General features: G+C 45.6%; 1 protein-coding gene across 6 annotated transcripts in view; it reads left to right on the top strand.

The window, feature by feature from the left end:
• The window catches only part of Rbm47 (RNA binding motif protein 47), a 136,935-nt gene that overhangs the window by 48,583 nt on the left and 61,171 nt on the right, over positions 1 to 27,181 (top strand). For 3 of the 6 annotated variants that reach the window (XM_021211021.1, XM_029544984.1, XM_029544988.1), the window contains exon 2: positions 10,189 to 10,270. The gene's annotated coding sequence lies outside the window, so the exon portion shown is untranslated. Of the gene's footprint in view, positions 1 to 9,634; positions 9,849 to 10,188; positions 10,271 to 26,538; positions 26,593 to 27,181 lie in introns of those variants that run through there. The other 3 variants (XM_029544986.1, XM_029544982.1, XM_029544983.1) reach the window with 2 other exon arrangements.

Raw genomic sequence — 27,181 nt, 5'->3', positions numbered from 1 at the left:
TTAGGCTCCTCCCCTCCCCCCAATTCTGCTTCTCAGGTGGGATTGCTGCTTTTTTCTTTAGACACCTTGATCCCACAGTCCAGTCTCCCTCTTTTGCCTCTGGTCCTTGAGCCAGGTAGACAAGGTGACCTTTCTATTGATTTTTAGCGTATCTTTAAATACAGTGCATTTTGCAGATTATCTTTGAAGGAACTTGATTACAGAGTGTAAAAGCAGTGCTGGCAATTTAATGATAGCTTTTAAAAATGAATCAACAGGCCCATGGGTTATTTGAGAAATGTTAAAAATGTGTAAAAGGGTGTGCTGTAGAGGAGAAGAAATGGATTTCTTTAATTTTTATTTATTTATTGTCATGGCAAAAAAAGGATTCTTAGATGAAGAGTGCACTTAAATGCTTTTGGCATTATTCCACTGTCTTAAAATAAGGGATCCTGGTGCTAGTCTCTTGTCCCCCAAGGTGTAGTAGATACACTCAGTGGAGATGTCTCTGTCCATACGTACCCCCCCCACACACACACACATACACTCACACACATTGGGAGAGCAGGGACAACATGTGTTGTCAACATTCTGAGTTCTGGGCAGCTTGTGTTTTAGATGGAGCTTGGAGAGGGTGGCTGGGATTCTGCTGGTATCTGAGAGGAGATAAAAGTCTCCAGGCAGTGTGGACCCTCACTCTCTGGAAACATCTGTACTAGGGAAGGGGGAGCTGATTGCCGCTCAGAACATCTGCATCTCTGGTCTTGTACTTTAGCCCATGCTGACTTGGAAGAAGCCCGTGCTGAAGATCATGCTTCCTCGTGCTAGGATATGCTAGAGTTAGGCATGTACCACCATGCCTGGCTGCATTGCTCTTGTATTTTAAAAATCAATCTTAGAGCCGGGCGGTGGTGGTGCACGCCTTTAATCCCAGCACTCAGGAGGCAGAGGCAGGCAGATTTCTGAGTTCGAGGCCAGCCTGGTCTACAAAGTGAGTTCCAGGACAGCCAGGGCTACACAGAGAAACCCTGTCTCAAAAACAAAACAAAACAAAACAAACAAACAAAAAAAATCAATCTTAGAAGCTCTGGATGCATTTAGAGGGTGTGAGGGTTCTGCACATTCCTTTCCTTCCCTTTTCCCCCTCCTCTTCTTCCTTCCCCACCCCCTCAAGCTGGCTTTGAACTCACTAGCTCTGGGCCACCATATTCGGTTCTGTGTAGTGCTGCGGTTAGAACCCAAAGCTTGAAGCTCTCTATAGATTGAGGTACATTCTCAACCCAGTTGTGCATTTTCTAGGTGGTGAATGCAGATTCTGTCTCATGCTGGGGAGACGTCTAACCGTCAGACTCCGGCCCTCTTGAGAAATTCCTAGTGATTGTGCAAACCCTATGAGTGCTTTGAGTGTTTGGACAACAGTACTTTGGCTGGCTCATCATATTTTTAAGTGTTGTGGCTCTGTGAGAGTCTGGAGGAAAATTAGAGAGAAGGTAACGTTCCCCAAGTGTGTGTTCGTGAGTATAGTGTTCCAAAAGTATGTGCGTCTGAGTGATTTCACGGGTCTTCTCATGGCTGTCCAGTTGTAAAGTAAATGGGAGTGGAAAAAGAAAGATAAATATCAAAATTTGTGTAAAGTCAGAAAGAACACGAGGCTGGCTGTTTAATTTGTGGTTTGCTGTGCACCGGCCTCAGACTGGAACTTTTGTGTGTGTGTGTGTGTGTGTGTGTGTGTGTGTGTGTGTGTGTGTGTGTGTGTGTGTCAGTAGACAGAACTAGGAACTAAGGAATCACAAGCAAGTGTTCTTTTTCTACCCTACCTTAAAGGCTGATTTAGCAGAACACCACAAACCCTCCCTTTAAGCTAGCACGTCTTCCTGATTTGGGGTAGGGCCCTGAAAGATGATCAGAGTGATAACAAGTGAACCTCAGAAGAATTCTGCTGAGTCAAGACCTTGCCTGCCCTGGTGCTGGTCACCCATGGTGAGCTGCCAAATAGGATTACCTGGCCACTTCTTTACAGTTCAGGGCTGGGGGATGTTTGTTTGAGCCCTGGGTAAGCAGTGGCTTGGCCCCAGCCCCTGGTTTTCCTTCTTCCCTTTTTAGATTATCGCAATTCAATTTCATCGTATGAATTCTGGTTTTGTTTTTGCTTTTGTTTTCATTTTTCTTTAGTGTTCAAAGCAATGTTGCTTTTCCTTTCTGTAGATTGAATCTCATCTAACCCAGGATGGACTTGAACTCTTGATCTTCCTGCCTCTACCCTCGAATACCAGGATTTGAGGGGGGCGGGTAGGCAGACACATTGCGAATCACCATGCCTGGCAATAGAAGATTCATGCAACGTTTTCATAATACATGTCATTGTACTTTGCGCATATTCTGCCCACAGCCCCTTCTCTTGGTTTTGCTTGCATGTTACATACATTCTATATACTAGAGGAAATGAAGTATTTGTCTTTGAGTCTGGTTTATTTTAATTAACATCATTATCCCCAGTTCCATCCACTCTTCTGCAAGTGACATTTGGTTCTTTCTCCGTTGAGTCTGTGCATGTCTTTTTCATTATGAATTTCTCTGTTGATGGGCATCTCTGTTGATTCTATTGTTTGGCTGTTGTGCATAGTGGAACAACAAACATATGTGCAAGAATCTCTATTGCATATTGACTTAGATGCCGTCTGTATAGCTAAGCATGTTCCATGAGGATCGTGTGGTTCTTTCTGCTTTCCACAGTGGACCACAAAACTTTACATTCCCCGTTGGCTTTGCATTGTGAGCTTGAGCCACTAGGTTGTGTCAAGTGCTGTACTCCACCCCAGATGCAGGAGTGAGACAACAACTCTGTCTCCATGGAGACCACATCTGAGGATAACTGATCACCAACCAAACTTGGCCAGTATTTAATTTCGACCTGTAATAGGTACTGCGAGAATGGGGCCGGAGAAGGAGAGGGAATCTGTGTGAATGAGGCTGGGAGGAAGGGCATCCTGGAGGAATTGGCGTTGGATAGAGACTGGAGGAGTGGAGTTGGCTAAGGCTACTGGTGACACAAAATCCTGCTGGCCCCGCCTAAGCAGCATCTGTCATTTCTACACATGCTTCGTGTAGAGGATAGAAATAAATTGGTGTTTCTCTACATTGCGGGCAGTAGTGGAAAGCCGTCTTCTTCCCTCTCTTTCCTTCTTCTCCCTTCCCTCCTTTTGATCAGTTCGTTTTCAAACTCTATCCTCCTGCCTCTACCTCCCACATGCTGGGCAATATAGGCACGTACCACAACACCTTCTATTTCCCCCAGGAGTTTCTTTGTGGCGCTATTTGAGTCTTATCGGAATACACCACCAACAGGATGCACTGGTGTGCCCAATATGTGGCCAAATTGTACTCAAAAAGGAAGAGGTCACAGGCTGGACTTGACAGCTGGTGCCTGCAACCCCAGACCTTGGCCAGTCAAGGCAGAAGCCTCGGGAATTCAAGATCACCCTGCAACAACACACCAAGTTAGAAGCCAGTCTTGCTTACATGAGCAATGTTATCTCAAAAAATAAAACATACACCTCCACTCACCAATTTAAAAAAAAGAGAAGGAAGGCAGGAACTGGTGGTGCCTGGGAGTGCCTGTCAGATTGACAGACTGTTATCCCCGGGATGATGATGAGAAGGGGTATGGAGCCCTCAGGGTGGGACTGAAGCCCAGCACATTTCTTACAAGATCATTCTTTGCAGCATAACCCTTACCAGGTCTTTCATTTACATAGATGCACCTTTATCTTGTTTTGACACAAGGTCTGGGGATGTATGTAGCCTGGCCTCCGACTCTGCACCCTTCCCAACTGAACCTTCCATAGATAGCATTGTGTATCACTGCGCCTGCTCAGAAACGAACCTTTAAGCTGTTGGAACAGCTCTGCTGAAATCCATTGTTTCTGTGTAAACCCAGAGACACCAGATCCCTCGTACACCTGCATTCTCAGCTTTAGAACAAAAGGCCCCCCCTCATTCAACAGCAGCCTCTGGTCTCAGTGACTTGCTTGCTGAGGTTGTTTGCCTACCATGGGCGATTGCTCTGGGATTTGAGCAAATATCTGAGCTTTTATTCATAGAAGAAGGACTTGAGGTAGACCTAAGGAAGGACTCGAGGATGTTGTTGAAAACTCATTTGATTGAAGGATCATTGTCTGACAGAGTGAGAGTGTTTCATTTCACAGTTAAGTATCCAGTCGTGATAGACCACCTACTTCAGGGTGGATCTGTTGAAAGGGGCAAGTAGGGAGATGCTACAAAGGGCTACAGAGGACGGTGCATGCATACTTTAGTATAAGAAGTGAAGAGAAGAAAGGAAAGGGCTGTTAACTAGCAGGCTCTTTCAAACAGAGCAGTCAGAAACCAGCACGGTGGCTCACACTTCCATGTGTTAGTGCCAGCACCCTTGTGGAAGTTAGTGGACAGAGCTCGCCTTCCTCCATGGAATCCAGATGAAGCCTTCGGTCTTGCACAGCAAGTGATTTTGCCCCTGGAACCTTCTCCCCTCTCCTTCCCTTATAAACAAGCCTCCCACTCAGGACCCTCTGCTTCAGCCGCTTCCTTCCATTGCTGAGACTCTAGTCTGAGCAATCTCTCTAGACAGACAGACAGACAGACAGATAGATAGATAGATAGATAGATAGATAGATAGATAGATAGATAGACAGACACAGACAGACAGACAGACAGACAGACAGACAGACAGACAGACAGACAGACAGACAGACAGATAGATAGATAGATAGATAGATAGATAGATAGATAGATAAGGAGCTGCTCTTCCAGAGGACCTGGGTTTGATTCTCAGCAGTCTCAGGGAGTCTGATAGTCTCTTCTGGCTTCCCTAGGCACCAGGCATACATGCGCATACATACATGCAGGCAAGGTACCTAGACACATCAAAATAAAAATTAACAAAACTTTTAAAAAAATTGTTCAGCTGACATGCTGGGGCATACCTGCTATCTCAGTATTTGGGAGGTAGAGGCAAGTGGGTCAGGAGTTCAAGGTGAGCTTCAGCCACACAGCCAACCCAAGACCAGCCTAGGCTATGTACACGAGACCTTTTATTTGGGGTATATCTTTTGTTTTATTATGTTTAGGGTGCAGTTTCCAGACAGATGAGCAATTTGACCCCTCCTCCTGTCTTCCCATCCCTCTCCACTTGTGTGTACTTATTTTGTTTTGTTTTAGGAACCCAGGTCTCCTGTAGCCCAGGCTGGGTCTCAAGCTCTGTACCTGAGGCTAAGCTTGAACTCCTGATCGCCTTCTACTTTCTAAATGTTGGGATTTAGGCCTGGGACACCAAAGGGCTTCCATCTTTTCCTTTCTTTCTTTCTTTTTTTTTTTTTTTTAAGATTTTATTTGTTTATTATACATAAGTACACTGTAGCTGTCTTCAGACACTCCAGAAGAGGGAGTCAGATCTTGTTAAGGATGGTTGTAAGCCACCATGTGCTTGCTGGGATTTGAACTCTGCACCTTTGGAAGAGCAGTTGGGTGCTCTTACCCACTGGGCCATCTCACCAGCCCCCATCTTTTCCTTTCTAAACACATGCTAAGTATTTCTTAACATCTGGATTCCCCCATGTCAATGTTATTTCAAGAACAAAGTTAAATATCCTTCAGTTACCTCTGCGTTAGTGCAAGGATACCGTGGGACTCTCCCACTCACCCATGGCAGCATGTGAACTTGCAAGTCTGCTTTCTCGGCCCTGACTTGTGAGGATCTCCGCTTGCTTTTGATAGGCTGGCGGGCTCCACCTTGCCAAAGTGAAAGTAGGCACTAGGATATTCAAATTAAGTAGCAGTTAACATCGAGATTAAATCACCCATTGAATTTGTCAGCCTCAAACCATATTATTTTGTGGCAACCCAATTTTCATAGTGACTTAGAGCTGTGTCCCTAACCCGTGATGGCCATGTCCCCTCTCACATAGAAGCTTGGGGCATGCCATCTCCTGATGGGCATTGGTGGACAGGCTGGGCTCTCGGCCTGCGGTGGTGTTCAGGCCACAAGAGGGCAGCTTGTTCAGGGAAGTTGGGGAAGAAAGCACAGCTCCTGGAGGCTGGAGGCTTTGGACTTTTTCAAAACTTTCTTGCATAAAGAAGCCTTTTTACATTCCAAGTTTCGTCCACACAAAGAGGGGATATGTTCAGGATAATTTTCAGAAGAGTTCTCTCCTGCACTTATTTCCCCTGTAGTGCAGAATTTAAATATCCATTCCCTCACAAGATAGTCTCTCCTCTGTCCTAGCGGCCTTCAGTGTTTATTGTAGTATCACTTACCCTCGATACATCTCAGTGTGTGTGTGTCTATATGTAAGTGTGTATGTGTGTGTGTGACTGTGTGTGTGTGTGTATGAGTCTGTGTGAGTGTGTATGTGAATGTGTGTGTGAGAGTCTATGTGTGAGTCTGTGTATGTGAGTGTGTGTGTGTGTGAGTATATGTGTGAAAGTGTGAGTCTGTGTACGTGAGTGTGTGTGTGTGTGAGTATGTGTGAAAGTGTGAGTCTGTGTACGTGAGTGTGTGTGTGTGTGTGAGTATGTGTGAAAGTGTGAGTCTGTGTATGTGAGTGTGTGTGTGTGTACCTGTGCTGTCAGGTTTACTCTCCACCTCACTTTTGGAGACACTCACTGGACACAGCACAGTGCTCTGGTGACTAGCCTGACTGACCAGTGTTCTCCATGAACCCACGTAGCTCTGCCTACTCCCCCGTGTCCCCTTTACCCCCTCCCCCATGTTTTAAGGTTGCGTGCGTGCGTGTGTGTGTGTGTGTGTGTGTGTGTGTGTGTGTGTGTGTGTGTGGCTTTTTATGTGAGTGCTGAGAGTTGAAATTTGCTTGGTGTTTGCATGTAGCCCAGGCTGGTCTTAAATTCCCTGTTTCCTTCCTGACTCGGCCTTCCGAATGCTTGGCTGAGAGATGCAGGTTTCAGGCCAGATGCCTGCTTCTCTTCAGTCTGAATTCAGTGTTCATTCATAAATAATATTTTTTCGACACTTGATCTTAGCCAAAACGCTGAGAGGGCATTTATTGCAGTCCTTTCCAGTGTGAGAGCCAAGGAAATCAAAGCTAGCCTGTGACAAGGCGATAGGTTTTTAAACCCTTTGTTGTCTTGTTTGTTGTCTTAGTCTGGCCCGTGTCCGCCGGGAGGGAGCGAAATCTCTAATTACACAACCATTAGTTTCTCATTTGTTTTTTAATGTTTACTTCTGTTTTAATTAGCATTCACTGCACTTACACATTTAGACTAATTAACTCGAGCACGCTTCCCTCTGAAGGGAAGGGCTGCCCTTAGCCCTGCCAGTTGATGGATCTGTGAGGAGAGTGGGCACAGTCGTGCTTCAGTAACAGGAAGGAAGGAGCTCTGTTTTCTGATGGCTCAAGTTTTTAAAGAAATACATCTTCTCACACGAGTACATGACTAAAATCTCAGCACTCAAGTGTGAGAAATCTCCCCAGGCAGAGAGGTCATGGGTTCAAGGCCATCTTCAACTGTATGGTTCTCTGCTAACTGTATAGTTCTGGGCTAATGACCAAAGTAGTTCCCATGTTTGTTCCTTCCTCCCTCTCATCCTCCTTTTCTTCCCATTTCTTGCCTCCTCTTTTCTTTCTCCCGTCCTAGTGCTCCCACTTCTGTGTGTGATGCCCTTGGGCAGTGCCTGCATTGGCCATGGATGAACACACTGACCATTCTAGTTCCGAGGCTCTAACGTTGACCCAGGCATCCCTGTGCCCATAGCCCTCAGTCCTCCTCTGCATCGGGGTTAGGATGCTCCTCTACTTGATTCCTTCCTGATTAGAAGTCCTCAGTGGCTCCCTGTACTATCAGATATGAATTCCGGTTCCTCTGCTCATTTAGCCTCGGGCCCTGCCCACACCGCATCTCTCTTGCCAAACTGGATACTGTATTCTTCATGTCTCTTCCTTCCCTGTGAACTCGGGAAAATGTCTCCTCTCCTTCTGTGTCTGTTGGACACGTAGACTCGTCCCTTGGTTCTCATCATCCTTGATTAGTCTAGATGGAGGCATCCCCGCCTTCCTGGTTTCCATTGCTCCTTGCACATGCTAACTGGCAACCCAGCATTTTATAATGGTCTCCCTGCAATCCTGTGTCCTGTTAATCTACCCCCCACTTAGACGGCAGTGGCTTTGTCTTCTTAACCTAATGTTTCTAGCCCAGGTGTCTAGATCATAATTACCGTGGCTGCAGAGCTACAATTGCTATTACCTGCATTTGGCAAAAGGTCCTGGTATATAATGTTCATGAATGGTGTCCATTTAATATGTGTTGAAAGCATGAATGGTGGATGTTTTTAAATGTCCTGTACTGGCTTAGCCCAAGAGCCAACACCATAAGCATTAGGCCATATTTTATATGATCTATGGTACCATAGAGTTTCTAAATGTAGTAGTTGTAGATAGATCATGTGTGCCCGTCTCCTCCCCACTGCCCACTCTTGTCCTTTAATCATGCATTTAGCCACCTCTGCTCATGTTTGGCATGATGGCCCTGAGACATGGTGTTGGGGCATGGGAAGTTGGCATTGATTAACTGGAGGACCGTAAGAAAGCACCACAGATCAGTGGCTTCTGCAGCATAAGCTGATGTCACTGTTGTTGTAGAAGCTGGAATTCAAGATCAGAGTAACCACCGATGGCCCCCTCCTTTTAACCATTTGAACACATATTTATTTATTGCTGGGTGGCAGGCCACGCACGGAGGTCAGAAGACAGCTTGTGGGAGTCAGTTCTTTCCTTCCACTGTGTGGCTTTCAGGAATCAAGCTACGGTCTGGTGGCAAGGACCTTTACTTGGTGATCTAGATGGCTCAAGATGACTCTCTTCTTGCTGTTTCATCTCTTGTCTGGTCCTCATACCCTCTTCTTCTAAGGACTCCAAACATAGCATGGCAGGACCCAGCAGGACCCATCCCTGTGGTCTTATGTGACGTGGATCACTGCTCTGAAGATGTGATCTCTAAATACAGTCCCTTCTGAGCCCCTGACGGCTGGGACTTCAGCAAATGAAGGCAGCAGGACTATGTATCCTGTCTAAGGCAGGGGCGTGGACTCTCAACATCTGTGGTTTCTTCCTTGTATCCAATTCTCTGTTTTATGGCATGTCAATAAAAAAGGAGCCCAGGAACCTTCAGGGAGAACACAGTGTCTCCCAGTCAAGTGATCGCTACTCCAAGTGCTTTGATCTTGGGACTACATGCATATATCTTAGGAAACTTCAAAATGCCAGGTAGAACTTCAGTGTTCTTCTGTCTAGAAATCTGTCTCCTTTCAACTTGATCATTTGGAAAGCTGACCTGTGGGCTGCACACTTCCTTTGTCGAGGGTTTGGTGGACAGGGATAGGTCAGGCAGTGACATGGCACCACCTCCGTTTGCAGGAAGCAAACAGACGGGTTCTTTATCACCCTTGAAATGGGCACTCCTGACACAGGTTGGACTCAGAGCAGCGAGGCAGTGCCAAGTGTCTGTGGGTCAAAGTTCCTTAAGCACCATATGCTAATCAGAAGTTCAAGCTTAGTTAGCCTGGCCATCGCCCAGGGGTGAACTTTGGAGCGAATGCTTACTGAGCTGGACACCCGGAGTTATCACAATTCATCATCCTTTACTGGAGGCAGGCCGTGGTTGTTCTTGGTAGGGGCAGGAGGAAGGAGGCTCTTGCCACAGTTGGATTCATCCTCTGTGGTGTGTAATTATATAATAAAGTCTGCTGTACAGAACCCGGCTACTCAAAAGTGTTTTACTGACCATAAAGCCAAACAGTTAAGGAGGCTTGGCTATGTAAGCAGAAAGGACGGCGTGAAGGGCACCCAAACCTGAAGGAATAGGTCAGTAGACCAGGCTGACCTCAAACTCACGGAGATGTGCCTGCCTCTGCCTCTGCCTCTGCCTCTGCCTCTGCCTCTGCCTCTGCCTCTGCCTCTGCCTCTGCCTCTGCCTCTGCCTCTGNCTCTGCCTCTGCCTCTGCCTCTGCCTCTGCCTCTGCCTCTGCCTCTGCCTCTGCCTCTGCCTCTGCCTCTGCCTCTGCCTCTGCCTCTGCCTCTGCCTCCCTCCCAAATGTTCCGACTAAAGGCATGCACCACCACTGGTGTATCAGTGATTCTTAATGGCAGATTCCTCATTAGCATCTTTTGGGTTACTAATGGCATTTTTTTTCCCATTTCACAGCTCAGGTAACACACGAGTCAGAAGGACAGCTTGCTTCCTGCTACGCAACCTCCCTCAGCAGCTCCCAGCTCCCTGAAGTTTGGTAAGTTTAAGGCGGCTTCATCCTGCCCACTGCTCAGATGAACACCGTACAGGCGTTCAGAGCATTGCATAGTGAGTCCCATGCGCAAATCACCACCGTTCCTCCTTATTATTTTCATCTTAAAGATTATTGCTTTTGTTTATTTTTATGTACATGCACATAGATTTTGTAAATATATGCCATGGGTATTCTGCTGCCCAGGGAGGCCGAATAGGAATCGGATCTGCTGGAATCATAGTTACAGATGGTTGTGAGCCACCTGGTATGAGTGTTGGTCTTCTGAGAGAGCGGCAAGTGCTCTAACCACTGGACCATCTCTCCATCCCTTATTATTATTATTAAAAACAAACACCCCTCCCAAATAATACCACCTTGTTTTGTTTTTGTCAGACACACTAGGCAGACTGCCCTGTATGTTTGTAAGCACCAATGTTTCCATAAGAATGGAAAAAAAAAGAATAATTTGTTTTGTTTTGTTTTTTAGTACTGATTTTAATGGGCATATTTTGTGGTCAGTTAGTATTTGGCTTTCATTGGATTATTTGTATCTCTGTAATGTCACCCTCAGCATCTACCCACCAATCAATAAATAGTGATTTAAGGTGACTGCAATTGGGGTGTATCCCACGGAGACTTGGATTCTGGTAATTCTTAAATAACCCACATGAAATGTTCACAGAGTACAGTGTACTTCCTTTTGGGAGGTAGATTATTGAATTTTTTAAGAGGAGACAACCATGTTCTGAGTGAACTAACAGAAACCCTGTGCTTACCCAGTGAAAAATGTAAGCTCCTAGTTCTGAAAGAGAAACCTGTGTTAAAGTTACCTGTGCACAGCTGAGTTAACGCTGTGGGCTAAGCGGCCTTTCCAAATCACATGGCCCACCACACCTGTGCACCTACACACATGACCCACAATACTATCTACACACTTGCTTGCAGACCACACACACACACACACACACACACACACAAACAAACACACACACCCTCAAAGCTGGAGAAAGGAAAATAATGAGAGGCTCAGATGTTGTCCAGAGCCAGGGTTTGACCATCAAGTGAAAGCCTGGGACTTGAGTGAGATTATGATCTCAGAGGCGAAATAATGGCTTAGAAGACAGAGAGGGGGCTTGGGACAGGTGGTACTGACTGGGGACAGCCATTTGAGGGTTCCAGCATAACCCACATGTGACAGTAGCGAGGAAACTTGTGACCCTGATGGGTCTAGGTGGAGAAGACTTTGGGTATAGAAAAAGGACTTGATTCCATTTCTGGAAGAACCTTTGACGTTTTTCAGGAGGTAGCTTTCCAAGCTGGTTGTCTCAGCTAGCTTGTCACCAACCGGGCGCTTGGTATAATCAGGCAAGGGTTCTCATTAGCTTAGCCCAGGTGTCCCCCACCAAAGGCTGTGTGGAAACTGGGCATGGAGCCCCCACCCTCAGCCCCTCGACTCTGCCTTTCAGGCTGGTTTTCAGCCTCTGTGCTCTGTGTTGATATCGTCCATCCAGATTAGTGCTGAAGTCAGTGTTGTCGCATGTGCCTGTGATCCCAGCACTTCAGAGGTGGAGGCAGGAGGACCAGGGGTTCAAGACCATCCTCAGTTATATAACCAGTGTGAGCTGTGTGGAGCCCTGTCTCAAAAAAAAAAAAAAAAAAGTGTGTGTGTATGTCCTGGCCCTTTCTGACTCATTGTCCTTTAGGCTCCATTCCAAGGAAGTTCATGGATTAAGAGGTGGGTAATCTCCCAGTTGGAAAATGAAAGGAAAAGTGAGATAGTTTTTTTTTTTCGTTTTCTTTGGTTTTATTTTGTTTTTAATAAGAACCCAGAGTTCATTTATTTATTTAATGTGTATGCACATTGGTAGGATGGTGTACATGCCATGTTATATGTATGAAAATCAGAGAACAACTTTGGGGGGAGTTCTCTCCTACCATTTGGGTCTCAGGGATCAAACTCGGGTCCTCTGGTTTGGTGACAAGCCAGGACAAAAAGGATTTCTGTTGTTGTAGTGGTTGTCGTTAAGTGGCTGGTCCTGTCCCTGAACTAAGGCTCACCCAATGAAATGATAGAGTTCTCAGGAACAGTTTTCCACACACCCCTAAAATTTGCAGGAGAACAAGTTTTCAGAAACAGCTCTCTCCTCTTCTCATTCCGAGAAGGCAGCTGGAGGTAAGGGCCTTGGAGTTGCACAACTGCTTAGCCTGTGTGAGGGAAACTGGCAAAGAGCAAAGACAACCAAAGGTCAGACAGATAAGAGCAGAACATCTTTTCTTTAGTCATGCACTGGCAGGGTCCCGTCACAAAATGACCCTGGCTTGCTCAAAACAATCCCAGAACTTCTAGAAGCAGCTTTTTGTCTTCTTCTGTCTTTAAAAGAATAGTTCTTTTATTTTTTTGTTTTTTAAATTTATTTATTTATTATATGTAAGTACACTGTAGCTATTTTCAGACACTCCAGAAGAGGGCATCCGATCTCATTACAGACGGTTGTGAGCCACCATGTGGTTGCTGGGATTTGAACTCAGGACCTCCGGAAGAGCAGTCAGTGCTCTTAACCGCTGAACCATCTCTCTGGCTCTCACTCTGGCCCTGCTCACTCTGACAGAATAGTTGTTTTCTTAATACACATTAGTAATATTTACTATATACAGTGTAACATTGGCACATAGAAAGCGAGGAAGAGAGTCATAATTCAACTTGAAACCTGCCCAGGGCCACTGTAGGAAAGATTCTAGGGACTGCGCATAAGGGCTACAAAAATAAAATAAAATAAAATAAAATCCCAGGACACCAAGGTCTCTACAGCAGAGTCCAAGAATGAAACTGCAGTTAATAGGGGATACCGACATTAATATTAACAGCTCTGACAAATGAAAATTAATGGTGTTCATACTACAGTTCTTTGGGTAAGGATGTAACTCCATTGGCAAAGTTCTCTCTTGGCACAAATGAAGCCCTAGTTTCCATCCTGTGGTGGTTTGAATAGGAATGGCCCCCAAAGACTAAGGTCTTGAATGCTTGGCCATAGGGAGTGGCACTTGTAGGAGGTGTCTCCTTGTTGGAGGAGGTGGGTCACCTATGGCGTCTCCTATGATCAAGCTGCACTCGCTGTGGTCCGCAGTCTCCTGCTGCCGGCTGATCGAGATGTAGAACTCTCAGCTCCTTCTCTAGCGCCATGTCTGCTGTGTGCCGCCATGCTTCCTGCCATGACAATAATGGACTGACCCTCAAAAACTGTAAGCCAACCCAATTCAATGTTGTCCTTTATAAGAATAGCCATGGTGGGAGGGTGAGATGGCTCAGTGGGTAAGAGCACCCGACTGCTCTTCCGAAGGTCCAGAGTTCAAATCCCAGCAACCACATGGTGGCTCANAACCATCTGTAACAAGATCTGACACCCTCTTCTGGAGTGTCTGAAAACAGCTACAGTGTACTTACATAGAATAAATAAATAAATCTTTAAAAAAAAAAAAAAGAATAGCCGTGGTCATGGTATCTCTTCACAGCAATAAAACCCTAGCTAAGACACATCCCTAGCATCTCCTAGAACTGTGTGGTGGTACATTGTCTATAATCCTAGCACTTGGATGGTAGAAGCAAGAGAATCAGAAGTCCAGTGTCATCCTTGGCTACATATGGAGTTCGAGACCAGCCTGGGCATATAGGCCGTATTTTGTTATCCACAAAAGTGCCATAGCTTCCATAGTTCATCGGGCCACCTCTTGCCTCCAAGTGAGATAACCCATTTTCAAAGCAAAAAAGGTAGAAAGGTAGACATGAGTCATGGCTTAACCAATAATGTGGCAGACAAGTGGGTGTTTGCTTACAACGGAGGTCTGTCTAATATAAGGAAGAGGTTTTACTCCAACCCTGCTCAAGGAAAACAAGAACCGGGCACCAATAAAACGTGTGCCCTTTGGCAGAATAGCAGCTCAGTGGTGGCTCCATGTTTTGTAAAAGGCATTTAATGGTTTGGAAAGTAGGAAACTACTCCCAAGTTCTGAGGATGAGTTATTCGGCTAAGGTCATCATGAACCCTTTAGGCACGTTTTGTAGGTGACATTGAAATGTTAGCTAAGTGGTGGAGAAGTTGCCTAGAAAATACCAGGCTCTGGGTTCAAGCCCCACCGCCACAAATGTCAGTCCTGAAGCTACCAAGAACCGTGTGTGTCTTGCAGACAGTCAGGAGATGTGCATTGAAGTCAAGGCTTCCTGCAAGGTGGTCAAGAACAGATCGCTCCCAGATGAGTTCGTAGCTGCTACACCACGGACTGACAAACAGAACATGTGACCCTCACTTGAGCTACACTCAATGGTGTCTGCTGGAATCAGATGCTAAGAGAGAGAGAGAGAGAGAGAGAGAGAGAGAGAGAGAGAGAGAGAGAGAGAGAGCAATGAAACGACCACATGGATTTCATCCAAAATGACAAACTTCAGGATTTAGAAATAGATAAGGTATTGTTGAATTGGGGACCAAAGTCATCAGCGACCAAAGCACCCCCGAAGCAAAGAATAAGAGGTCGGCCTCAGGTGCCTGGTGTGAATGGCTGTTCCGCCCAGGTGGCCCTTAGACTGAGCGCTATTGGTGCTGAGTGCTTTCCTCTCTGCATATGTAGATCATCACCAAGTATTAACTGTCCAAGTCCTGAAGCATTGGAGTTGGAAGGCACCCCGGAGATGGTGAGACTAAAACCAGTATTCATTGAGTGCTTATTATGTGCTAGCACAAGATATATACTTATATATGCATATGTATATGTAATGTGCATTTATATACGTATATATGCACATACTTATATTACACTTGGCTAGAGTCATTCTATATTTATGATAATTACATCAAGAAAGTTAGGAACCTGGTCATGCTGGCATGTGCCTGTAAGGACAGTGATCTGGGATCTGGGGCAGGAGGACTAGGAATCCAAAGCCTGGCTGAGCTGTGCAGTGAGACCACATCTCAGCAAGACAAAATAAACAAACACCAAGTTTGCTGGCATCTATCTGTGATTCCAATACTCTGAGGGTGGAGGCAGGTGAATCAGGGGTTCATGGCCAGCCTTGGCTACTTAAGATTTCAAGACCAGCCTGAGCTCTATGAAACCCTGTTTTAAGCCCTCTTCAAAAAAACATTTTTCAGCCATGAATTCCAGGAACATACCAAAGCATAACACATACCAAGGGCAACTGGAAGCCAGAGAGTGTACTTTCCTGCCACTTGCTCTTCAGAGGGTTGCGGGACCATCAGAAAGGGCATCCTTTGGACATTCCAGCCAGAATCCACAGGTGTCCTCTAATGTCAATGGAAATAACAAACTGTGTTAGATCTGACAGAGCCTAGATCCTGAAATATAAATCAGATAGCTAGAGTCCAGGCAACCTTGGTTCACACAGTAAGTATGAGGCTAGCCATACAGTCTCAAAAAACCATATCTTTAGGCTGGAGAGATGGCTTAGCAGTTCAATTCCCAGAAACCACATGGTGGCTCACAACCATTTGTAATGGGGTTCAATGCTGTCTTCTGGTAAACTGAAGACAGCTATGACAGCTATAGTGTACTCATGTAAGTAAAATAAATAAATTGAAAAAAAAAAAAACCCACATATCTTTCTCCCTTTCCCAACAAAATTGCACAAAAACCTGTACAAATTTGTGTTGACCTCAAGTTGGGTTTGTGGGAGGAGACATCCTCTAGAGTCCATCTTTTACCTTAGATTCAGTATAGGAGGGAGGTTAACACCTTTGTGTAGACAAGCTCATTGATTCTAAAATTAAGAAACTAAGGCCAGGACCCAGTGGACTAGCCAAGCTTTAAGCTTAGGTCTTTTGATGCTGTAATCACCCTCCTAGCCCAATGTATAGTTTTAGTCTCACATTGCTACAATAGCCATGAAAGAGGGAAAAAACTGAAAAAGGATGTGTCTAAATGTCAGCATATGGAGAGTTTGTTTGGTTGTGTGCAGTTAGCTGACCCTCAAGCTTCCAGGAACTCTTTTGCCGTGCCCCATATGACTGTAGGAGTTCTGGGGTTCTAGAAGCTGTGTCCAGCTTTACCCAGGTTATGGTGATTTCAACTCAAATTCTATCTTTCGTGTGGCAAAACCTTCATCTGCTGAACTATCTCCCCAGCCCATTTTATATTTTTGGTGGGGTGGGAGAAAAGGAAGAAACTTATGTAAGAGAAACTGGGTGACATGCAAAGCCCTAAAATAGTTACCATTTGCCGTTTAGCAGAGAAAGCATTTGCTATGACTTGGCCTACATTGTTACACTTATTGCTATTGTGGCTGTTCGGATTTTGAGACAATGTTTCATTATGTAGAGCTTGGAACTCATTATGTAGCCCAGGTTGGCCTCAAACTTGTCACACTACCACACTAAATAATACTGGACACTTTCCAGGACAGGTCTATATTTTGTGGGGGCAGCAGCGCATGTGTGTGTGTGGGGGGGGGGGGGGGGTTGGCATCAGGACAGTGAGGCTAGCACACAGTTTAAGCTCTGTGTTCTCTGTGCTGACAGCAGACATGGGCAACCAGCCTGGCTGGTGAGAACAGGACCACGGGGACCTGTCACCTCTGTATGTGAAGACTAGGGAGCAGGCTCCGTCTGGAGAGTGAGGCCAGAGACTGCCCTTGTGCTCTTGGCTTGAGAATTTGATGAGTCACAGTTTCTGGCAGTCCCAAGAGTCGATTCTGAAGGCATGTTGAAGGAGAAAGATGAGAAATAGTCCCTGGTTGTAGCAAGCCACCGAAGAGGGAGCTCAGTCTGTCTGTCCAAGCCTTTCAACACTGGAAGGTCTTGATTGAGTGAACAGATAGCCTTTCTCTGGGGAGGCAAGGCACAAGGGCCGTCCTGAGCTAGGGTCTGCACTCAGGCAGCAGCACTGCCAGTCTGGCCCAGATGGTTTCTTTTAATGACTTGCACTTTTCTTCTCTCTGGTGCCTTGAGTCCCCTCTGGTACCGGTAAGCCAGATGTCCAGAGCCCTTGGGTGTCCCCAAACTTCTTTGTCCCTAAACCTGCTTTCTCCTGTGGTATCAAGTATCCCCTTCTAAAATGTTCTTCATTAAGACTCCAGTTTGGGCCTCTGCTCACCATAACCGTTTTTTCTCTCCTCTTTGCCACATCCACCTAAACTTCTGTGTACACAACTACTGTTAGTGTAATCTGACCTGCCGTACCTCTGATAATCAGGATAAGCCAAACAGATGAGAGAGAGAGAGAGAGAGAGAGAGAGAGAGAGAGAGAGAGAGAGAGAGAGAGAGAAGACAGAAAAAGACAGGATGGGAGAGAGGGAAGAAAACACAGGCAGGAGGATGAGGATAGAAGGAAGAAGAAAAGACAGATGGAATGGAGGGGTCAGGGTCTGTTCAGTACTAAGAGCTAAGAGCCTGTTGCTCTTGCGGAGGACCCAGGTTCGGGTCCCAGCACCCACATGGTAGCTCACAACCACTTCAGTTCTAGAAGAAATGACTTTTTTTTTTTTGACCTCCTTAGGCACCATACCTACATGTAGGCAAAATGCTCAGATGCATAAAACAAGCCTGAAAAAAATAAAGAAAGAAAGAAAGAAAGAAAGAAAGAAAAGAAAAGAAAAGAAAAGAAAAGAAAAGAAAAGAAAAGAAAAGAAAAGAAAAGAAAAGTTGACTTGCCTTTGTTAAATGAAATCTTTCCCAAGTGGAAGAGGGAGTCTCCCTGGTTGCTGTTTTCTGTATTATATTATAGTGATTGATAATGGGAGATAGCCCTCTGTTCTTGGCTGCTGGCCAATCTATATTTTTTGGATTTTGTTGATCATGTAACAGTGGCATGTGTATCTTCCTCCTCTTACTGGATCATTTAAAAGCAAAACAAACAAACAAACAAAAACCAAGCCTTTCCCTAATTGTTTGCTATGGAGTCCAGGCTTATTAAGTATACCCAGGGGCCGGGGCCATGCTGATGTGGAAACAGGACTTTGGTTTATAACAATACTCCTGTTTGCTTTGGTTTGCCCGAAAAATTCCCAACTCACTCCCACAGCTGATACTAGGCTTAGGCTCGTAGAGGTTCCCCATCGAGGAGCAGCAGCGTCTTACAGCTTTCCTGCACAGGACTCCCAGCTCAGAGCAAGACAGTCGTCACACAGAGGGAAGCAGTGGTTAGGAAAGTCTGCCCAGACTCTAAGTGTTTGTGGAAGCTAGTTACACACACAGACACATGCACACACTTGGGTTTCACTGTTGCTCATAGCAGAAAGCACAACTGTGAGACAGCTGTGAGCGATAGAAGTTGATTCGCTGAAATTTAAGACGCCAGCCATTTGGGGAAACCTGCATCATTCAACAGACCAGAGAAGCCGAATGGCTACAAGCTAAGATTTGGACATCTGAGTGGGGTAGCAGGCTCCAAGCCTTCCTTCACCAGTCGGCTTCTTTGGTGTTTCATTTTCTCATTTGGATGAGTTGTAATTGGACTCACCACAGAGGAGTCTGGGGGCTGGCGTTTGTCTACAATGCACTGCTAGGTATCATGGGTCACTTCTGTAATCCCAGTGCCCAGGAGGCTAAGGCAGGGGGATCACCAGGAGTTCCAGGCTAGCCTGGGCTATGGAGTGAAGCTGTGCCCCCTCCCCAAACCCAACCCAACCCAAAATAAATAAGTAAATAAAAAGGAATTATAGCAAATGGTTAGCCCTGAGAACCTATGCATGTGAACCTGTGTGTGTGTGTGTGTGTGTGTGTGTGTGTGTGTGTGTATTATATATTATGGTTTGTTTTTTAAAGAAGACATAAATTTGTGAGTTGGGGGTTGGAAGTGTTGCACAGGAGAGTTTGGAGGGAGGGAAAGGGAAGGGGAGAAATTATATAATTAAATTATAATCTTAAAAATAAAAATATTATATTAAAAAGAAAATAAAAGAAGAAATTAACATCTCTGTAATCCCAGCACTTGGAAGGTAGAGACAGGAGGATCCGTAGTTCAGGGTCATCTTTGACTAAGTAGCAAGTTCTAGACCATCCTGGACTACAAGAAACCCTGCCTGGGGGGAAAAATGTATTAGTGTTTAGCACAGTTGTGAGAAGCATAGTTTAAGTTGGCATTTCTCATTGCTTTTGTCTTTGCACATGTTAAAAGCAGATAAAAGTGTAATAAGATGCCCAGTTCCTTAGGAAGCTCATGAAGTTAGAAATTTTTTTAGGCCGGGCATGGTGGTGTATGCCTTTAATCCCAGCACTAGGGAGGCAGAGGCAGGCAGATTTCTGAGTTCGAGGCCAGCCTGGTCTACAGAGTGAGTTCCAGGACAGCCAGGGCTACACAGAGAAACCCTGTGCCTGAAGATAGCAACAGTGCTCATATACATAAAATAATTAAAAAATAACAAAAAAATAAGTTGTTTAAAAAAAGAAAATTTTTTTAGTATTACTATGTCCCAAATATTCCACGGAATATACTAAGATATCTTTCTATTGGCTAAATCTGTTGATACCATGTTCTTTAAAACCATGAGAACTGAACATGCTTCTATTTTTGTTTGTTTTTGAGATGGTATCTTGCTGTATAGCTCAGACTTTTCAGAAGTCTGTGAAGGATTTTGTTCTGTTTTTGCTGTGTTGTGACTCAGCACCAGGCAGATTCTCTGCCACAGAGCCACAGCCCGAGCCCTCATGTGACACGGTTTGGTTTTCCTTTTTCTAATTAGAAGACTCCTTTTTATTTGCGTGTTTCTGTCTTTGGACTGATCACGTACTTTCCTGTGAGTGAGGGTGCCTGTAGAGGCTGGAAGAGGACCTTAGACTCCCTGGAACTGGAGTTGCAGGGTCTCGGGAACCAAACTTGGGTCGTCTGGAAGAGCAGTGCGTGCTCTTAAACCCGGAACCCTCTCTCCAGCTCCTCCTTCTAACTTGAGAGAGGAAATCAGTCTCACTGAGTTGCTGGCTTTGAAGTCACTGTAGCTCAGGCTGGCCCTCAATTTGTCATCTTCTGACTCTCCTGAGTCGTTGGAATTGTAGATCTTGCTTAGGAGCATCTGTTATGAGGTGTGTCTGTCTGTCTGTCTATGTCTCTGTATGTGAGGGTATCTGCCTCTCTGTGGATATATGTGTGTGTCTGTGTGTAGTATGTGTGAGTTTGTAGATGCATATACATGTGGGGCTCAGAGGTTGATCTTGGGGGATGTTTTCTTCAATCACTTTTTTACCTTATACCTGGTCTCTCACTACTCATTCTGGGACTCAATAAGTCTGCCCTACTGGCCGGCCATGGAGGCTCTGGATCTAACTGCCCATCCTCCACCACGGGGGTGCCACAGGCCATGCTTGGCTTGTGCATAGGGTCTGGGGATCCAAACTCAGATCCTCATGCTTGCATTTTAGCCACCCCCACACACACACACACCCTGTGTCCCCAATCCTTCTTAAATGATACTAAATTCAAATTCTATAAGGAGCAGTTTTGTGTTTATGTGCGTCTGTCTGTCTTTCTGTCTGTCTGTGTCTCTCTGTGTGTATTTGTTCCTTGGACTCAAATCCAGAGATTTTCCTATTCTGGACAAATGCCCTACCATTGACCTACATTCCCAGCCTGAAAGGGATAGTTTCCTAAAGCTTAGTTAAATTATAGAATTTCTAAACACATCAATGAAAATTTTATGCTTGGTTACATTGAAGTTCTTGGACTAGCTCAATCTCTCATAGGATGATGCTAAGTCATCATGGTCGTTTGGAGAATATTGGTTCACTTATTTGTAAAACATTGGCATATGTTTTATTGTACAGTACGCAATGAAATTTGTTACTGTCACAACTGATATTCCTAAAGCAGGCTTTAACTATTGGCAAGCTGTCAAGTCCGTGTTAGCAGATGCAACTTCCCCACAATTTTAACTTGACTCTGACAGCTAGAATTAGAAACAGCTGTGGCCTTTGAAGTGACAGGAATACTTCTTTCATTTGTTAGACAGCATCCGGCAGAAGCCCAAAGCCAGGGGAGCTGTCATTGATTCTCTCTGCTACAAATGGCTTTCTAGGAGGGAAGTGGCAAGTCCCTGGTGCAGCTCTGTCACACAAGTGATTCCCCCTTGAGACAGCTGTGACAACTAGGTACCCAAAACAGCATGAGCTCCTGGGGTGCCTGGAACCTCACTTTGAGAACTGTGGGTCTAGTGACTTATGTTCCAGTAGAAGCCAGCTCCAGATGGTGCCCGTTCTCCCATCATAGCTTCCCATTTCCTGGATAATTTGGGAAAACATCAAAAGCTACTGGGACTTCCTTAGGATGTAGGCTGAGGCCAGCATGGGTGATAGGCAGTTTCCAAAGCCGAATGCTCCAGGCTTCTTGAAGCCCTCTTTTGGGATTTAAAGGAGTAGCCATGGCCTTCCACATTCTGTCCCACCCTCTTCTCCTTTCTTCTCTGCGCACTCACGTTTCAGAGCTCAAACCTACTTTCAAAAATCTTGAGAGTCGCGAATTTCTGAGTTCGAGGCCAGCCTGGTCTACAGAGTGAGTTCCAGGACAGCCAGGGCTACACAGAGAAACCCTGTCTCAAAAAAACAAAACAAAACAAACAAACAAAAAACAAAAAACCCAAAAAAAACAAAAAAAACCTTGAGAGTCTTGTACAGGCCATATATACACGAGGGTCACATATATCCAGCGCAGAACTAGGCCACCAAAGTGCACAGGTGTCTTAGAAGTGAGCAGCGATCTCTCAATATCCAATATTCTGCCCTTTCAGGATTCTGTAGTTGAAATTTCCAGGGAGAGCTCTTCAGAAGCAGAGGAACGAGGGCCTCCAAGGCCAGCCAGGCCTCCATATCGAGGCCATGGCTTTAAAAAAAAAAAACCAAAAAAATCAAAACCAAAACCAACCAAGGCCCCCATTGTACCAGTATACCAAGAACCACGGAGCAAAGCCTTGACCTGGAATTATTAGAAATGGAGGTGGGGTTTGTTATGGGAAGATGGGAAGTATGAGGTTAGCTAGGAATACAGAGGGGGACCCTACTTCAACAGATCAAAGAGCCAACCGAAGAAAACATGTACTGTCCAGAAATCACTGACCTTCCTCAGGGACACGTCAATCTGTGACCAGCATGAGACAGCATATTTAAACCATAGCATGCCAAGTACTAGGAAGAATCCAGATTTCTCTGCAGCTAGCACCCAGAGCTTCAATATCAAGTTTGTAAGCACGGTGAGGGGAGGGGAGTAGGAATGGGGGAATCTGTATTATTTGGTTTGGTTTCATGGTCAAATGAAGACCCTCTCCCCCACTGTAGTTTTTCAATAGGTTTTGGATAGTACAAATGATCTTCCAGGGGCTGGTGAGATGGCTCAGTGGGTAAGAGCACCTGACTGCTCTTCCAAAGGTCCGGAGTTCAAATCCCAGCAACCACATGGTGGCTCACAACCATCTGTAACAATATCTGACGGCCTCTTCTGGAGTGTCTGAAGACAGTTACAGTGTACTTAAATATAATAAATAAATAAATCTTAAAACAAAAACAAAAACAAAACAAATGATCTTCCAGTGAGTAAGAAAAGTGTCAGTGTGGAGGGGAAGAGAAGAGAGGAAGTCTAATGGGTTCTGATCATAGAGGAGCCAGAAGTAGAGGGGGTGGAGCTCCATCTAAGCGCTAGGCACGCTATGAGGGAGAAAGGCTGCAGTGTATATAAGGTGCAAGTGGACTCAGGGATCGAGTACTCAGACAGAGACATGATTCTCAGCGCCGCCGACTCTGCCGACAATACAGTGGTGTGCCCCATGTTGCCTCTCTGCTGTCTTCCCTTAACTGTAGACAATTAATAAAGGATGCTTGGAGCTGGTTGTGGGGGCAAGGCCCAGTACTCGAGATGCTGTCGCAGCAAGATGGAGAAGGTTACACAGCAATATTATGTCTTTTATTTTTTATTTTTATTTTTAAAGTTTATTTTATGTATATGAGCATGCTGTCCTTGGCACACCAGAAGAGGGCATCAGATCCCATTACAGATGGTTGTGAGCCACCATGTGGTTGCTGGGAATTGAACTCGGGAACCTTTGGGAGAGCAGTCAGTGCTGTTAAATGTTGAGTCATCTCTCCAGCCCCCTATTTTTTTTTGTTTTGTTTTGTTTTGTTTTGTTTTTTGGTTTTTCGAGACAGGGTTTCTCTGTGTAGCTTTTGACTGTCCTGGAACTCACTTTGTAGACCAGGCTGGCCTCGAACTCAGAAATCCTCCTGCCTCTGCCTCCCAAGTGCTAGGATTAAAGGCGTGCGCCACCACGCCCAGCTTTCTTTTTTTTTTTTTTTTAAATGGCATATTAATTAGCATTGCACGTTTGTCTGATTGATTAGTTTATGCACGTGCGTGTTTGCGTGCCTGTGCCACAGCACGTGTGGAGATGAGAACACTTGGGAGTCTGTTCTCCCCTTTGACTGTTTGAGTCATGAAGATTAATCTCAGGTCAGGCTTGGTGGTAAGCGCCTTTAACTTCCTGAGCCATCTCTCCAGCATAAGACTGCGTCTTAAAAAATAATTTGTAGAGGCTGGGAACTGGTTCGGTGCTTAAGAACACTTGCTTTCGTTCCCACAGGACCTGGATTTGATCCCTGGAACCCACATGACTGCTCATAATCATCTGCTATTCCAGTCCTAGGGCACCTGGAACCCTCTCCGGTCATCTCAGGCACTGCACGTGCCTGTGCCCGTGACACACGGGAGGAAATCACCCATAAGATGAAGAAACTTGGTTTTGGTTTTGGTTTCTTTGACACAGAGTCACAGTATGTGTCTCAGTCTGGCTTAGCTCCCAGCATTCCTCCTGGTTCAGCTTTCCGGGTGCTGGGATTACAGACTTAAACCACTATCCTTAGCTTTGGGAATTTGCATTGTTTTGGTTTTTGAGACAAGTCTCTAAAGCCCAGGCTAGACCCATCTCTAAAGCCCAGGCTAGACCCAGCCTTGGCAACGATCCTCCTCGTCAGGCTCCTGAACCTGGCTTGATGCTTGTTTTTGATGGTTATTATTTCATCTGCTATCATCTCCTCACAGTTTACTTCTGACATTAATATGTTTCTAAGATCACAAATGAGATGAAGCAACATCCTCGTCAAGTGTGGCTTTTTGTGTGCTAGGATTGAATCAACCGAGTGTCCCTTTGTATTTAGCCATTTTCACATTTTACCCCTCAAAATTCGATTGTAACAGAGTATAATCACCAGGCTTGGGCCGCTGAGGTAGGAGTATTGCTGAGAACTTGAGTTAATCTGGGCTGTCCATACAATTGAGTGCATATAATTAGGCCAGTGTGGGCTATAGCCTAAGACCCTATTAAAAAAGAAAAATGACAAACACCACCAGAAGTTCAAGTATATTCCCACACAGTCAGACCTAGGACTGGCTCCATTCTAGGGATGCAGTGGTAGATGTTCTGCTAGAATCCATGGACACCAGAGTGGAAAAGGGAACCCTAGAGAGGAATATATAGGAAAGACCCCTGGGAAGGGGAAAAAAATCCCCACATTGTGGGGTTTGACCTTTCTGCACATTTGATTTCACTGGGGTACCTGAAGAGTGAATGTCCAGGAGAAGGGTCATTCAAGAAGAAAGAAAGTTGGAAACTGAGGCTGGCAGCCCAGCGTGAGGAATAGAGAGCTGAGAAGATTGATCAGGAGGGGAAAAAGAAGAGGGAGGATCATCCCAGCAGGAGGCTTTGGTAGAGAGATCACATGTTCAAGGCCTGCCTGGACTGCAGAATCCATGTTAGGATAGTGAGGTAGGGAAGGAGGACCGAGGGATCGGAGAGGCCAGGCTGGAGTGGTTGTGCAGGTCTGGTTAGCTAATTGTGTTAGAGGGCAGTGTGCACAGACTGTTGTGTAAGCTAGAGGAGACTGCCCCGGCTGGCCAGCCCTGTCGCCACGCCTCTGAGCAGTCAGATAAAGGGTCATTTGTGAAACCCACCCAGAACTGATTAGTCATTCCAACCCCAGAGGAGGAAATCTTATTGCTGAAACGCGATGTCTCTGTAACTGGACGAAATGGAAAACTAAGACGGGGGTTCACACTCCTAAGATGTGAGGTTGTTACAGCGCTTCAGCTCCTGATTTAAAAATCTAAAGAAGTGCTTGATTAGAGAACTGTCCCCATTAAGATACCCTCCCTGGCTTGAGGTGCTTGTTTTTGTTTCTTTGATATACATCTTGAAACAATCTCTATAACTCGGAGATAGTAGCCCAAAGTCACACACAGACAGTATAGAAAAGCCAGGCTCTGGGTCCTCCAATCAGTTCTCCACTCTTCTACTTAAAAGTATGAAGTGCGGAATTCTGAGTACTCTCCTGGACTGAGGGGGTTGGGGGGGACAAAAACGGGGTGGGGGGGGTGTTTTATTTGCCTAACCTGGTCTGCCAAAGCAAGCTTGCTCCTCTAGACAGGTTTATTCTTCTTTTAGGCTTGTAGCTAGCAAAATACCCACCCTTCCCCGTCCTACTCAGAGCGCCATGAGCAGGTACGTGCCTGTTGCCTGAATGGGCTCAGGACAGAGGTTCTCCGGTCCAGGCCGCCCAAGGACCTCTTGGTTCCTCCTCTGTTTGGTTAACCCTGCTTCTAAGAAGCACCTGACATGGTGTGGGTGCTGATCCCTCCGTGCCAGCGAGTTTCTGTTGTCCCTTTGGTTATAATTGTTAACCTGAATGGAATGCCAAACTTCTGGTTCAGAGCAAGTTGCTGTTTAACTGTGGCTAACTTTGGGGCTATGGAAAAAAAAATGGGGAGTGCGTCCTGTTAGCTCCGAAGCTACCCTCTTCCAAGCAAGGACTCCACAATGACTAGAAATAAGTGCCCCATAAAGACGTGGGTGCTACTGTGTCCCGAAGGTGTGCCGGGGAATTCTACCCTTCACTTCCCTTTATTAACTCTTAATTTAGACACCTTTTCAGTCCGACAAGTCAAGACTTGCTTGGGGATTAGAACAAGGTGATCGTAAGGCCACCTTTAAAACAGAAAAAACAAAACAAAACAAAAAAAAAACCCTCTAAGGCCTCTAGCGTTAAGTTCTGCTTCCAGCAGCTTTACCCACTCACTCCCAACTCTTCAGCTCTATCTAGGTTTGTTTCCCTTTCTTAAAGGGAAGTGTGGAAACTCGCTTGTTCAGTGACATTATTGTACATCGCAGGATCCCTTTGCTACCATTATGCTGTGTTCTCTCAATGGTGTTTGCTCTGAGGGTGGGTCGAAAGGCTGTTCAGTGTCTCGTAAAACATTTACCAAAAGCACTGAGCCATGGTTTTGAAGGGCATTCCGCTGCCAGAGCGTGGGAGGCGAGGACGGGCCGGGGAGAGTGAGCACCAGGTGTTTGGCAGGTACTGGTTTCATACTTTGGTATTTATTAATTTTTAAAAACTGTGGATTGCATAGGCCTTGGGCCCCCCTTCTCCTGCCAGGGGTGGGGATGGTGACCGGGGAAATATGTGGGGTGAGGAGCCGGCAGAAAGGATCTCTTGGTAAATCTTAGTTTCCCGGTGGCTGGAATTCCCTGCAGACTCGAAAGCCTCCACTGTTTTTGGTTGTACTAGAGAGCTGAGCCTGTCATGGAGAGAGGCATGAGAGGTGGCCCGTGTGTGTGTGTGTGTGTGTGTGTGTGTGTGTGTGTGTGTGTGTGTGTGTGTATACTTCAGCAAGGAGCCAGGCCTGCAGATTCTGTGGGGCCAACCAAGTGTCACCTTGTGCCTTGTACCTGGTGACTCATTCAATTGAAAGCTTTTGCTAAAAGGTGGCTCTGATTTCTTGAAAATTTTCTCCTCCCCGCCCCCATCCCTCTTGCGTTAAGTTTAGACAAGATAAGTACAAATTGAAAGGTCACCGTGAAAGCAGGTTTTTAATCTTCAGATCTAGACTTTTAGGCACGGCAATTTTAGAGTCTCTTTGTATAGCTGGCAATGACCTTGGGAG

This window comes from Mus pahari, chromosome 13, assembly GCF_900095145.1.
Source record: "Mus pahari chromosome 13, PAHARI_EIJ_v1.1, whole genome shotgun sequence".
In the NCBI taxonomy this organism is placed as follows: domain Eukaryota; kingdom Metazoa; phylum Chordata; class Mammalia; order Rodentia; family Muridae; genus Mus; species Mus pahari.
Note: the sequence above shows the minus strand (reverse complement) of the source record. Positions and strands in the feature narration are given on the sequence as shown.